This window comes from Pecten maximus, chromosome 10 (assembly GCF_902652985.1).
Source record: "Pecten maximus chromosome 10, xPecMax1.1, whole genome shotgun sequence".
Lineage (NCBI taxonomy): Eukaryota > Metazoa > Mollusca > Bivalvia > Pectinida > Pectinidae > Pecten > Pecten maximus.
The window spans coordinates 43,741,733-43,757,096 of record NC_047024.1 but is presented as its reverse complement, the minus strand read 5'-3'; the positions used below and the strand labels follow the sequence as shown (position 1 = coordinate 43,757,096).

At 27.6% G+C, this 15,364-nt stretch overlaps 1 protein-coding gene across 1 annotated transcript in view; it reads right to left on the bottom strand.

The window, feature by feature from the left end:
- Window positions 1-15,364, bottom strand: part of LOC117336726 (ovarian abundant message protein-like) — a 29,012-nt gene that overhangs the window by 159 nt on the left and 13,489 nt on the right. The gene's annotated exons all lie outside the window — the stretch shown is intronic.

Genomic DNA, 15,364 nt, shown 5'->3' with positions numbered 1-15,364 from the left:
AAACGCAGAAAGATGGTATGGGTTTTTTCGATACTACGATAAAAGGACGGTTATGGCACTAAACAATGCATTAGTGTTACAAGTATTTGTCAAATAGTTTATCGAGTTTTTTTCCCGAACTCTGCTTAAACGCTGATCACAAATACACATTGTTTATATTTTCCGACCAAATTCCATACATTTTGTTTCCTTCCGGTGTCAATATCGTCTAAATCTACGCCATTGTGTTCTAAGGTATCATTAGAGAAATGAGAAAAGCTTAACAAAGTCAGCAAAACATAGGATTAGCTCACCTGGTCCAAAGGACCAAGGTAAGCTTATGCCTTACCATTGCGTCCGGCGTCCGGCGGTCCGTCCGTCCGTCCGTCCGTCAACAATTACCTTGTCGACACGATTACTTGAGTAAATATCAACCAAGTTTGATGAAACTTTGTATGCAGTCAGATATCGTCAAGATCTCGGACGAGTTTTAAAATGGGAATTATTCGACAGTAGCTTCCAGAGTTATTGTCCTTTGTAAATGTTTTTGTTTTGTTCACTTGGACCGAAAAGTTGTTTATAAAACGCTTCTACAGTGTAGTTATAGTCCTGAACAGCTAAATGGATTGTATTATGTTCATGGCGGGAGAAAGGGGGCCAAATAGGGGGATTATTGTAAAGAAAAGGGAAAAAAAAGAAAAAAAAGGGGGGCGGGGGAGAACAAACAAACCAAAAACCCTTTTCTCTTTCAAGAATGACAGGATTTAGTCCACCTGTAGATTGAACTATTGTTGTGAGAGGCAGTGCAAAAGTAGGAAACTATTTGAAATCTTACTTACTTAGAGTATTTTGTCATAATTACTGAAATATCCAGGTGCGCGATGTAGACCCTCTGGGCCTCTTGTAATTATTTTAGTAAAGTAACGCGTATCACATATTTTGCATGCAATTACCACCGGTCGGTAAATTTGTAAATACTGATGTATTTTTTCCCCATTTATTTAAAAACTTTCCTTTAAATTATCTAATTGTAAATGAAGTTGACAGTTTTGAACTATATGACAGAGAAAATGAACACGTCCCGTTATGTAACAATTGAGGTGTGAGGTGGTAGTGTTACGGGTAATATTAATATGTTTTCCCTGATGAACACGTTGTACAATATAACTACGTTTGATTGTTATTCGGCCTACTTTACTGTACTACAAGTGATTCTGAATCCCATGTCTATTGATGTTATTACACAACACATACTAATATGTTTCTGAATATCACACGTGATGTTATAACACAACACATACTAATATGTTTCTGAATATCACACGTGATGTTATTACACAACACATACTTTTATGTTTCTGAGTACCATATTTATTGATGTTATTACACAACACAAACTTTTATGTTTCTGAGTACCATATTTATTGATGTTATTACACAACACAAACTTTTATGTTTCTGAATCCCATGTCTATTGATGTTATTACACAACACAAACTTTTATGTTTCTGAATACCATATTTATTGATGTTATTACACAACACGGACTTACGTTTTGTAATATATCTACCGATGTTATTACACAAATGTATGTAGTAGTCTGTTTATTTTTTCTGACTGGAAATGTATTCCTATGTCTATTTTGATATAATATTGCCGAAAACCTTCACTATATCATATTTTATTAATTATATTTAACAATAATTTACTCTAGATACAATGTTTACTAGGATGTGTATTCGGTCATGTGTATTGACATTCTGTCCTCAATCAATACGTCATTAATTGTTCTCGGTAAACAATGATTTCCCTGTAGTATGAAACCAATTTATTAGCGTTAATATCAAAAGATTCTTTTAACATCAAATTTATCCTACATTATAAGCTAATATTGTTGTCGTTTTAAATATCTTATAACATTTTCCCTTACTACTGTTGATTTATAAGTAAACAAAATCCAGACTTTTTTCTTCTTGTATTGGAAACCGGAACTTCCGATTTAACGCCATATTTATTTATGTGTCTAGGGCAGTAGACAAGGAATTTGGGCATGTTAGGTTGGACGTGATTCGCGTTAGAAATGTTTGCGTACACTTCATGCAGCTGTGGTGTGGATGAGTAACCTTTTTCTAACAATTTGATTTTGTGATAAACTGTTTCTTAAACGCATATATTATGTTAATTATAGAATACACAAATATTAATATGTACAAAAATTGATTGTCTAGTAGGTTTGATGAAGTATTACATACATGTTTATTATATCTTTGTTTTATTGAAGAGATTTCTAAATTGCTATCGGAAAGAGTTTTAAATCCGAGCAATTTCGCCAGTGAATTGTGGTAATGTCACAAGGATTTTATCAGCCACCACAAGACACGTGCAATGTGCTAGACGACAGTTATATTAATCAAAGTTCGCCAGAAGTAGGCGATAAGCTTAACTTCTGGCACGTGTATGTCCTCTACTGGCTAAGATCCGATTAGAAACCGTACGATTAATTTGGAAGATGGGTAGTATTGACAATGCTCGCTCGTATCCTTGTGTTGGACAGTGTCTTTGGCCAGGACTATTTTACAGATAAATCAAACACAACAGCGTTCGATTCTGCATTATTTGTACAATATTATCAGTCGTACATATCCAAGCAGGCCAAGGAAACGACAATGCACTCCTCGGAGAGATTTTGATAATGAAACAGGGAATAAAATCAAAATTACAGTCAAACAAACCTGATATGTATTTGACAGAATGTGTACACAATCCCGGAATCCATTACTATCTAAATGAAAGGAGTGCAAATTCATTGTGAGTATTAAGCTGGCAGAAATAAATTATTTTTCAAACAAATCCAATCAGCATTTATAGTATTCACAAATATGTGAATTAATTCTTAGATATTAGAATGTATCTTTATAAATCATATTAAGTTTAACGTTTTCTAAATAAATTCACCTGAGAAAAAATAGCTCTTTTTCAGAATAAGTGTAATGTATTTATATTTTTCGATAATCAATTACTATTTCTACGATATTTATTTCCAGATGACAGAAATAAGATTATCAATATAACGCGTGTCTGATTTAAGAATACAAGGTATTTTCTCACAGTCCGGGATGGTAACCTGCTCGGGAGTCAGCGCTCTCCCTAATGAATATATAGGATAATTACATTGAATGATATTCCGCCCCATATTTAGCTTCTAAAGAATCTAAGAATGGTTTTGATATTACCAGGATTTTGCTTCAGCCCCGTCCCAGTCTGTGTGCTTCTAACGATTTCTCCTCCAACACTTCCTTTCTGTCTAATCCTTTAGAAATTCGAACACGCATTTTTTTGTCCCAGTCCGAGTTCCCTGGGATTAAAGCCGGCGTTTGACATGTGGTTTTATTTGATTTTCGGATTATTATATGTAAATAATAAGAAAGATGTCGTGTTATAAAGCATCTTATCTATATTCATGTCACTTCCTGTCCATTATTTGTATCTGTAGCTAGAGATTTAATTAACATAGCCAACTTTGTCACAGCTTTATAACGTTTTCGTTTTTTATTCTTACGTTTCTCGACTATATATATATATATATATATTTGTATGCTATTTCATTGTTTAAAAAAATGCTTACTATTTTAAACATATTTTTTTACTTAAAAACAAAGGAATTATTATATAATTTTTTCAAACTTAGAAAAATGTCTGTAACGTATTTAAATATAAAGCCATCAATATTTCTTAAATAACGGTTAATTCGCGTGATTTCCAGCTTATATATTAAAATATGCATTCAATTATTTGTGCTCATTTTCATTTAATATTGTTATTGGTGTACCCGTTGAAGTTTAACTGATAAATAAACAAAACATACTACAGTCTAAAGATATTATAATGTTACTACAGTCTAAAGATATTATCATGTTACTCGGTGTATGTATTCAAATATTAATTTAAGGATACCAGTAATTTCCAATACAGTTGTGTTAATATCGAAGTTTCGCAGTATATTGGTATTCACGTAACTGACTTCTCTCTCTCTCTCTCATTATATTTTCGTTTCTTTATCGAATTTCTGAATATTTGTATATGCCATCATGTGACTATGTTATTGTTAATTATTTTGTTATTATTATGGGAGAAGTCGTCTATAAGTTGGAAAAACTTGCTGACAAATCCCTTTGTCATTATTATATGTCAATAAAATATGTTTAAACTAAACTAATAAAAATAAAATAACCGGACAAGATTATAGATTGAAATATTAAAAAAGAATTGACCTGCTTTGGAGATAGATAATATAGTTTTGAAAAGATAATTGATGAAAACTGTTTATTGTTTAAAAGTCAAATAACACTTACTGCAATAGTTATATAATATAACGTACAGTGTATTTTAATATATACGATATATATTACATTTGATTCTAAATGATGTGTATAACACGTGTTAGAGACTTCATGTATAACGAGGTGGCTGGGGGATATTTAATATTGATTATTTTGAAATAAAAACAAATTGTTTATTTATGTTTTACGAACAATAAATATGTTTATCTCTCGTAATGTGTTTACTTGTTATTTTTGTAAACTCTATTTTCCTTCACTGAAACGAAATTCTAACTCACAGTGGCCGCTTTGCTAGCATTTATGATAAAATTTGATTAAAATGATGATTTTTTCTGCGTGCGCAATGTTAAAAATATTTCAGCACATATAGGGATATTTGATGTTACAGAAGGCACGTGTGGCCACTACTTATTTATGTCCTTTTTCCTGATTCATACAGAATAGATTATACCTGTATTTTATGTTGTCTTTCCAACGACTAAGTTATACTGAAAATATGTGAAAGTAGCAGCCTAATGTTTTAAAAACTGGCCTTTTATAAGTGGTTTTGATATTTCAAAATAAAACATGCATTTCAATAGACCTTGCTGATTATATAAACTATTGTCATTTATCTATATTTGGTTTAGAACTATGAATACATGTTTCAAATGCTCAAGGAAGAAAACATGTCGAAACAACTGTTTATTTGTGCACTGTTTGATTACATTGTTTGATTACACGGTGTGATTACACTGTATCATTACTCTGTTTGATTACACTTTATGATTACATTATGTGTTTACACTGTATGGTTGAACTGTATGGATGCACTGTATGATTACACTGTATAATTACACTGTATAATTACACTGTATAATTACACTATGATTACATTGTATTGTTACACTGTACAATTACACATTATCATGGATACTGTATAATTACACGATATCATTACATTGTATCATTACACTATATGGATACTGTATGATTACACTATGCTTACACTTTATGATTACACTGTTTGATTACATTGTATTGAGATGGAGATATATGTATGTGGAACTCGGACATACAGTTAGAAATAGAATATATGCGTAAACCATGTTGTAATGTATAACGATATAGACTTTGTATCAGTGTTTCTATTGCCATCACTACACATACATCGACGGAAACCGTGTATCACTAACCGTGTACCACTAACCTTGTATATCACTAACCGTGTATCACTAACCGAGTATCACTAACCGTGTATCACTAACCGTGTATCACTAACCGAGTATCACTAACCGAGTATCACTAACCGAGTATCACTAACCGTGTATCACTAACCGAGTATCACTAACCGTGTATCACTAACCGAGTATCACTAACCGTGTATCACTAACCGAGTATCACTAACCGTGTATCACTAACCGTGTATCACTAACCGTGGCCGACGACTGGTGCGGTACGAGTCTGTATAAGTAATGTACGAACTGACATAAGTATGACCAGCCAAAACAACAACACAAGGATAAATAACAGTTTATGTCGGTTGTAAATATAAGTCTTGATTAATGTCGCCTATTTCCGTAATTCCACTAATTAGCCAAACACAGGTGGTGAATGTTTAACAATACGTATTATGGGAGTATTAGTAGTAGTGGCGTATGGCTGTGACTGTAGAAGATGTCGGAAACATTTATATTGTCACATAGTTGTAAGGTTTATTAATTTACGTTAAAACATAAAAGAGAAAATGAACGAGGGACCATTGTCTATTTGGTATGCCACGGTAATATATGTCGGCTGACGAGTTTAACACATAGCCTTCATTATAATCTCAGGTTTCATTACCATCATACGTCCAGATTTAACATTTTATTTTCCAGAATAAAAAGATCAAAATATAGAAACTTTGTTTCTATTGATAGAAGGGAATAAAGTGTGTTCAGACTCTGGGCTTCGTGTGGGGTATTGCAGTGTGACGTCTACTTAAATATACACATCGACTTGGTTCCCGGAAATGTGTATGTATATCGACTGACCCGTCTCTCCTCATCTGTACGTACCCAATAAACCGTTATATGATATCGTTATATATTCAAACACGACTTAACAATTCAACAAAAGACGCGAACATCATTTATATAACATATATATATTATACAACACATATATTACACAACAACACATATTATACAACACATATATATTATACAACACATATATATTATACAACACATATATATTATACAACACATATTATACAACACATCTATTATACAACACATATATATTATACAACACATATATTATACAACACATATATATTATACAACACATATATATTATACAACACATATATATTATACAACACATGTATATTATACAACACATTATACAACACATATATATTATACAACACATGTATATTATACAACACATATATATTATACAACACATATATATTATACAACACATATATATTATACAACACATATATATTATACAACACATATATATTATACAACACATATATATTATACAACACATTATACAACACATATTATACAACACATATATATTATACAACACATATATTATACAACACATTATACAACACATATATATTATACAACACATATATATTATACAACACATATATATTATACAACACATATATTATACAACACATATATTATACAACACATATATTATACAACACATATATTATACAACACATTATACAACACATATATATTATACAACACATATATTATACAACACATATATTATACAACACATTATACAACACATATATATTATACAACACATATATATTATACAACACATATATTATACAACACATTATACAACACATATATATTATACAACACATATATATTATACAACACATATATTATACAACACATTATACAACACATATATATTATACAACACATATATATTATACAACACATATATATTATACAACACATATATATTATACAACACATATATATTATACAACACATATATTATACAACACATTATACAACACATATATTATACAACACATTATACAACACATATATATTATACAACACATTATACAACACATTATACAACACATATATTATACAACACATTATACAACACATATATATTATACAACACATATATTATACAACACATTATACAACACATATATATTATACAACACATATATATTATACAACACATATATATTATACAACACATATATATTATACAACATATATATATTATACAACACATTATACAACACATATATATTATACAACACATATATATTATACAACACATATATATTATACAACACATATATATTATACAACACATATATATTATACAACACATATATATTATACAACACATATATATTATACAACACATTATACAACACATATATATTATACAACACATTATACAACACATTATACAACACATATATATTATACAACACATTATACAACACATATATTATACAACACATATATATTATACAACACATATATAATATACAACACATATATATTATACAACACATATATATTATACAACACATATATATTATACAACACATATATATTATACAACACATATATATTATACAACACATTATACAACACATATATATTATACAACACATATATTATACAACACATTATACAACACATTATACAACACATATATTATACAACACATTATACAACACATATATTATACAACACATATATATTATACAACACATATATATTATACAACACATTATACAACACATATATATTATACAACACATATATATTATACAACACATTATACAACACATATATATTATACAACACATATATATTATACAACACATATATATTATACAACACATATATTATACAACACATTATACAACACATATATATTATACAACACATATATATTATACAACACATATATATTATACAACACATTATACAACACATATATATTATACAACACATATATATTATACAACACATATATTATACAACACATTATACAACACATATATATTATACAACACATATATATTATACAACACATATATTATACAACACATTATACAACACATATATATTATACAACACATATATATTATACAACACATATATATTATACAACACATTATACAACACATATATATTATACAACACATATATATTATACAACACATATATATTATACAACACATATATATTATACAACACATTATACAACACATATATATTATACAACACATATATATTATACAACACATATATATTATACAACATATATATATTATACAACACATTATACAACACATATATTATACAACACATTATACAACACATATATATTATACAACACATATATATTATACAACACATTATACAACACATATATATTATACAACACATTATACAACACATTATACAACACATATATATTATACAACACATTATACAACACATATATTATACAACACATATATATTATACAACACATATATATTATACAACACATATATTATACAACACATTATACAACACATATATATTATACAACACACATATATTATACAACACATATATTATACAACACATATATTATACAACACATATATATTATACAACACATATATTATACAACACATATATTATACAACACATTATACAACACATATTATACAACACATATATATTATACAACACATATTATACAACACATATATATTATACAACACATATATATTATACAACATATATATTATACAACACATTATACAACACATATATATTATACAACACATTATACAACACATATTATACAACATATATATATTATACAACACATATTATACAACACATATATATTATACAACACATATTATACAACACATATATATTATACAACACATATATATTATACAACATATATATATTATACAACACATTATACAACACATATTATACAACACATATATATTATACAACACATTATACAACACATATTATACAACATATATATATTATACAACACATATATATTATACAACACATATATATTATACAACATATATATATTATACAACACATATATATTATACAACACATATATATTATACAACATATATATATTATACAACACATTATACAACACATATTATACAACACATATATATTATACAACACATTATACAACACATTATACAACACATATATATTATACAACACATATATATTATACAACATATATATATTATACAACACATTATACAACACATATATATTATACAACATATATATATTATACAACACATTATACAACACATATATATTATACAACACATATATATTATACAACACATTATACAACACATATATATTATACAACACATATATATTATACAACACATATATTATACAACACATTATACAACACATATATTATACAACACATATATTATACAACACATATATATTATACAACACATTATACAACACATATTATACAACATATATATATTATACAACACATATATATTATACAACATATATATATTATACAACACATTATACAACACATATATATTATACAACACATGTATATTATACAACACATATATTATACAACACATATATATTATACAACACATATATATTATACAACACATATATATTATACAACACATTATACAACACATATATATTATACAACACATATATATTATACAACACATATATATTATACAACACATATATATTATACAACACATATATATTATACAACACATATATATTATACAACACATATATATTATACAACACATATATATTATACAACACATATATATTATACAACACATTATACAACACATATATATTATACAACACATATATATTATACAACACATATATATTATACAACACATATATATTATACAACACATATATTATACAACACATATATATTATACAACACATATATATTATACAACACATATATATTATACAACACATATATATTATACAACACATATATATTATACAACACATATATATTATACAACACATATATATTATACAACACATATATATTATACAACACATATATATTATACAACACATATATATTATACAACACATATATATTATACAACACATATATATTATACAACACATTATACAACACATATATATTATAAAACACATATATATTATACAACACATATATTATACAACACATATATTATACAACACACATATTATACAACAACACATACATTATACAACACATATATATTATACAACACATATATTATACAACACACATATTATACAACACATATATATTATAAAACACATATATATTATACAACACATATATTATACAACACATATATTATACAACACACATATTATACAACACACATATTATACAACACATATATATTATACAACAAATATATTGTACAACACATATTATACAACACATATATATTATACGACACATATATATTATAAAACACATATATTATAAAACACATATATATTATACAACACATATATTATACAACACATATATTATACAACACACATATTATACAACACACATATTATACAACACATATATATTATACAACAAATATATTGTACAACACATATTATACAACACATATATATTATACAACACATATATATTATACAACACATATTATACAACACATATATATTATAAAACACATATATTATACAACAAATATATTGTACAACACATATTATACAACACATATATATTATACAACACATATTATACAACACATATTATACAACACATATATATTATAAAACACATATATTATACAACACATTTATATTAAACAACACATATTATACAACACATGTATATTATACAACACATATATATTATACAACACATATATATTATAAAACACCTATATATTTTAAAACACATATATTATACAACACATATATATTATACAACATATATATTATACAACACATATATTATACAACACATATATATATACAACACATATATATTATACAACACATATATATTATACAACACATAAATATTATACAACACATAAATATTATACAACAAATATATATATATATATATATAATACAACACATATATATTATACAACACATATATTATACAACACATATATATTATACAACACATATATAATATACAACACATATATATTATACAACACATAAATATTATACAACAAATATATATATATATATAATACAACACATATATATTATACAACACATACATATTATACAACAAATATATATATATATAATACAACACATATATATTATACAACACATATTATACAACACATATATATCATACAACACATAAGTATTATACAACACATAAATATTATACAACAAATATATATATATATAATACAACACATATATATATTAAACCACACATATATATTATACATCGAATAGATATTATACAACACATAAATATTAAACCCAAAACATTTTTTACAAAAATAAAATTATCCCCAACGGGGTTTTTACAACCCATATTTAAAACCCCTATTAATACAACAACTTTTAAATTTAAACCCCCCCCAAAATAAAAAATTATAAAACCAATATATAATTATACCACAACCTTTAAAAGGTATTATCCCAACAAAATATTAAAAAAAAAGGGGGGAAACCTAAAATAAAAAATATTCCTAACACATATATCTTATACAAAACTTATAACAACAATACAATTAACAAAAATTTTGGGATTATTCCCAAAAAACAAAAATTAATATTAGAAACCAACACATTTTAAAAAAACAACACAATATAATTAAACTAATTTGGAAAACCCCAACATTTTTAATTTACAACACATAAAAAAACTTTTATAAAACCCAGATTAAAACATTGGGAAATAAATAAAAATTTTGGGAATTAAAACAACAAAAAATAGGGGAAATTTAACAACCTTAAATCAATTAATATTATACAACTAAATAAAAATACCCACATTCTCTTCTTAACAAAAATAAAACAACACAAAATTATGACAACAAGTAATTCAAACAAACCGTAAAAAAAGGGGGACCAAAATAATGGGACTAGGAATAAAAAATAATTTGGGGGGTTTTGGAACTAAAATATAAACCTAAAGGCCCCGGGTTGTGAAAACTAACAAAATAAATTTGGGACTAGGGTAGGGGAAACTGCCCTTAAAATTTGGGAAAAAGGGTAGGGGGACAACTGACATATAAATTTGGGAACGGGGGTATTGACAACTAGACTTTCAATTGGGAAAAGGGGTGTGAAAACCTAGACAAAATTTATGGACTAGGGAAATTTGGAACTAGACTTTTCATTTTGGAAAGGTATTGACAACTAACATTCAAAAAAAGGACTGGGGTATGACAACAAAGCCCTCAATTGGGGACAAAGGGAAATTGAAAAAAAACCTGGGGGAACAAAAGCAAAGGTAGTTGGAAAATGCCTATAATGAAATTATTTGGGGTAGGGGAACAATTTAACAAAATTAGGACAAAGGGAAATGACAACAAACCTTTCATTGGACGGGGGTTTTGGGGACAACTAACATAAATTGGACGGGAGTGAAATTAAAATATAAATTGGAAACTGGGGTATTACAACTAAAACATAAATTTAGGCCCAAGTGGTGCCCCTCCCCCACCCCCCTTGGGACGGGGGAAGGTGACCCCCCCCTATAATTGCTGGGTATAAACAACTCCCCAATAGAAAATTAAAACCCAAAGGGAATTACAACTGGATTTTCTTTTTTAAAAACCAAGGGAAATGAAAACCCCCCAAAGCCCCTGTCAATTAGGCCCTTTAGGGTAGGCCCAACAAAACTTTTCCTTTAAAATAAATAACCCCCCCTAAAAAACCCCAATTTTTTAAAGGATTAGGGTAAAAACAACAAAAACATTAAAACCAAAAAAGGAAAGAACAAACAAAAAAAAAAAATTAGGACTGGGGAGTTGACCCGACAAATAATTGGACGGGTTTTTCAAAAAGGGGTTTTACCCCCTTTAAAATTTTTGGGGTAAATTTCAACTGTTTTTTTAAACGGGGAAAACCTTTTCATATAATTAGGCCCGGGGGTTTATTGAAACAGCTATTTTTCTGAAAATTTAAAAAATTTAGACATTATTTTTGGAAACTAGGGTAGTAAAATTTTCCTTCCCAAAGGCCCAGGTATACAAGTAACTTCAAAAGGGGGGATTACCAACCCTTTTTGGTAGGGTAGTTTACAATTTTAATTTAATTAAGGCTATTTATTGAACAACCCAGGAAGCATTTTTTAAAAGGTTTGGGGGAAAGTAACGTAACAATTACCATGAAATTAAAACTAACTTAAAAATTAAGGCCCAGGGTAGTCCCCTACCCTTCAAAACTTTTTTAAATTTGAAACAAACTTTTATTTTAAAAAAAGGCCCTTTTGGTAGTAAAACAGCATATCTTAAAGGCCCCTTGGGGTTTTTACCAACGGACCATTTGGAAAACGGGGTTTCTGCAAAACTTTAAAATTTGGGACATATAAATTTTCAAACTTAATTGAGACGGGGGTTTTACCAAACTTAGAGAACAAAATTTTTTTTTTTTTTGACGGGGGTTTTAAAGACCATTTTTGAATTCCAATTGGATTGGGGTTTAAATTTCAAAATCCTTTTGGGGACGGGGTTTATTGCAAAGCCCCAATTGGATTGGGGTATTACCTGTAAAATTAGGAAAAGGGTTTACCATAAAGTTTCCTTTTGGGACAGTTTATTGAAAAACGGCCCTTTATTAGGATTACGGGGTTTCCCAATTTAACACATTTGGAAAAAGGGTTTAATTTGAACAACGAAACAATCCAATTGGATGGGGTTTAAATTGCAAACTTTAATTTTGGAACTATTAATTGAAAAAACTTAAACTTTAATAATACGCTATTTCGTAACAAAACCTTTAGAAAATAACCCAAAAAGGAAAATTTGAGTCACTAACCTTTCAAAAGGCCCAGGGTAGTAAAACTAAACTTCAAAGGACCTTTAGGGTTTTTACCCAAAACTTAAAATTGACGGGGTTTTTTGCCAAACGGTTTAAAATTTAGAACTTTATTGCAACTTTACATTTTAAGGGACGGGGTTTATTTTAAAAAACTTTACCTTTTGGGGACGGGGTTTATTGTAAAACTGCCCTTTTATCAATTAGGCGGGGGGTTACCTTTTTAGACATTTTATTAAGGCCCTTGGGTTTTTATAGCAAAAAACTTTAACCAATTTAGGACAAATTAGGGGCCCAATGAATTTCAGTTTTTATTTTAAAGGGTTTAATTGGACCCTAACTTCAAAGGTTAATTGGGGTAGTAAAAACTTATTTTCAAAGGCCCAGGGTAGTGACAACGAACTTTCCATTGGGACGGGTTTAAAGTAAAAACCTTTTTAGACATTTTTTTGGTTTAAAGGGTAGTGAAATTTTAACTTACCAATGGAACGGGGTTTACAAACTGTTTACCTTTTGGGGCCCTATTATGCAAAGCTTCCCTTTTAGTACGGGATTATTGACAACAAACCCCAATTTAAAAAGGGGCTATTTTGTAAAATTTGATTCCCTTTTTAGGGGCTATTAGGGCAAAAGGCCCACCCATTAACTTTATTACCTTTTTAAAAACCCCAATTGGGGCTATTAGTAAAAACCCAAATTTAAGACATTACAACCTGGGTTTTAAGTGCCCCTTTAACTTCAAAGGCCAGGGTAGTAAAACTAACTTCAAAGGCCTTGGTTTTTTAAACGTAAACAACCCAATTAGGACAAGTTTTTTCCAACTTCCCATTTTTTCAACAGGAACTTATTTTTAAACCCCAACCTTAAGATTCCAATTGGAGGGGGTTTTTTGAAAAACTTACCTTTTTAGCAATTATGCAAGGTAGGAAATTAGACTTTTATCGCCTAAACAAATTCAAACTTTTATTTTAAATTTTTTCC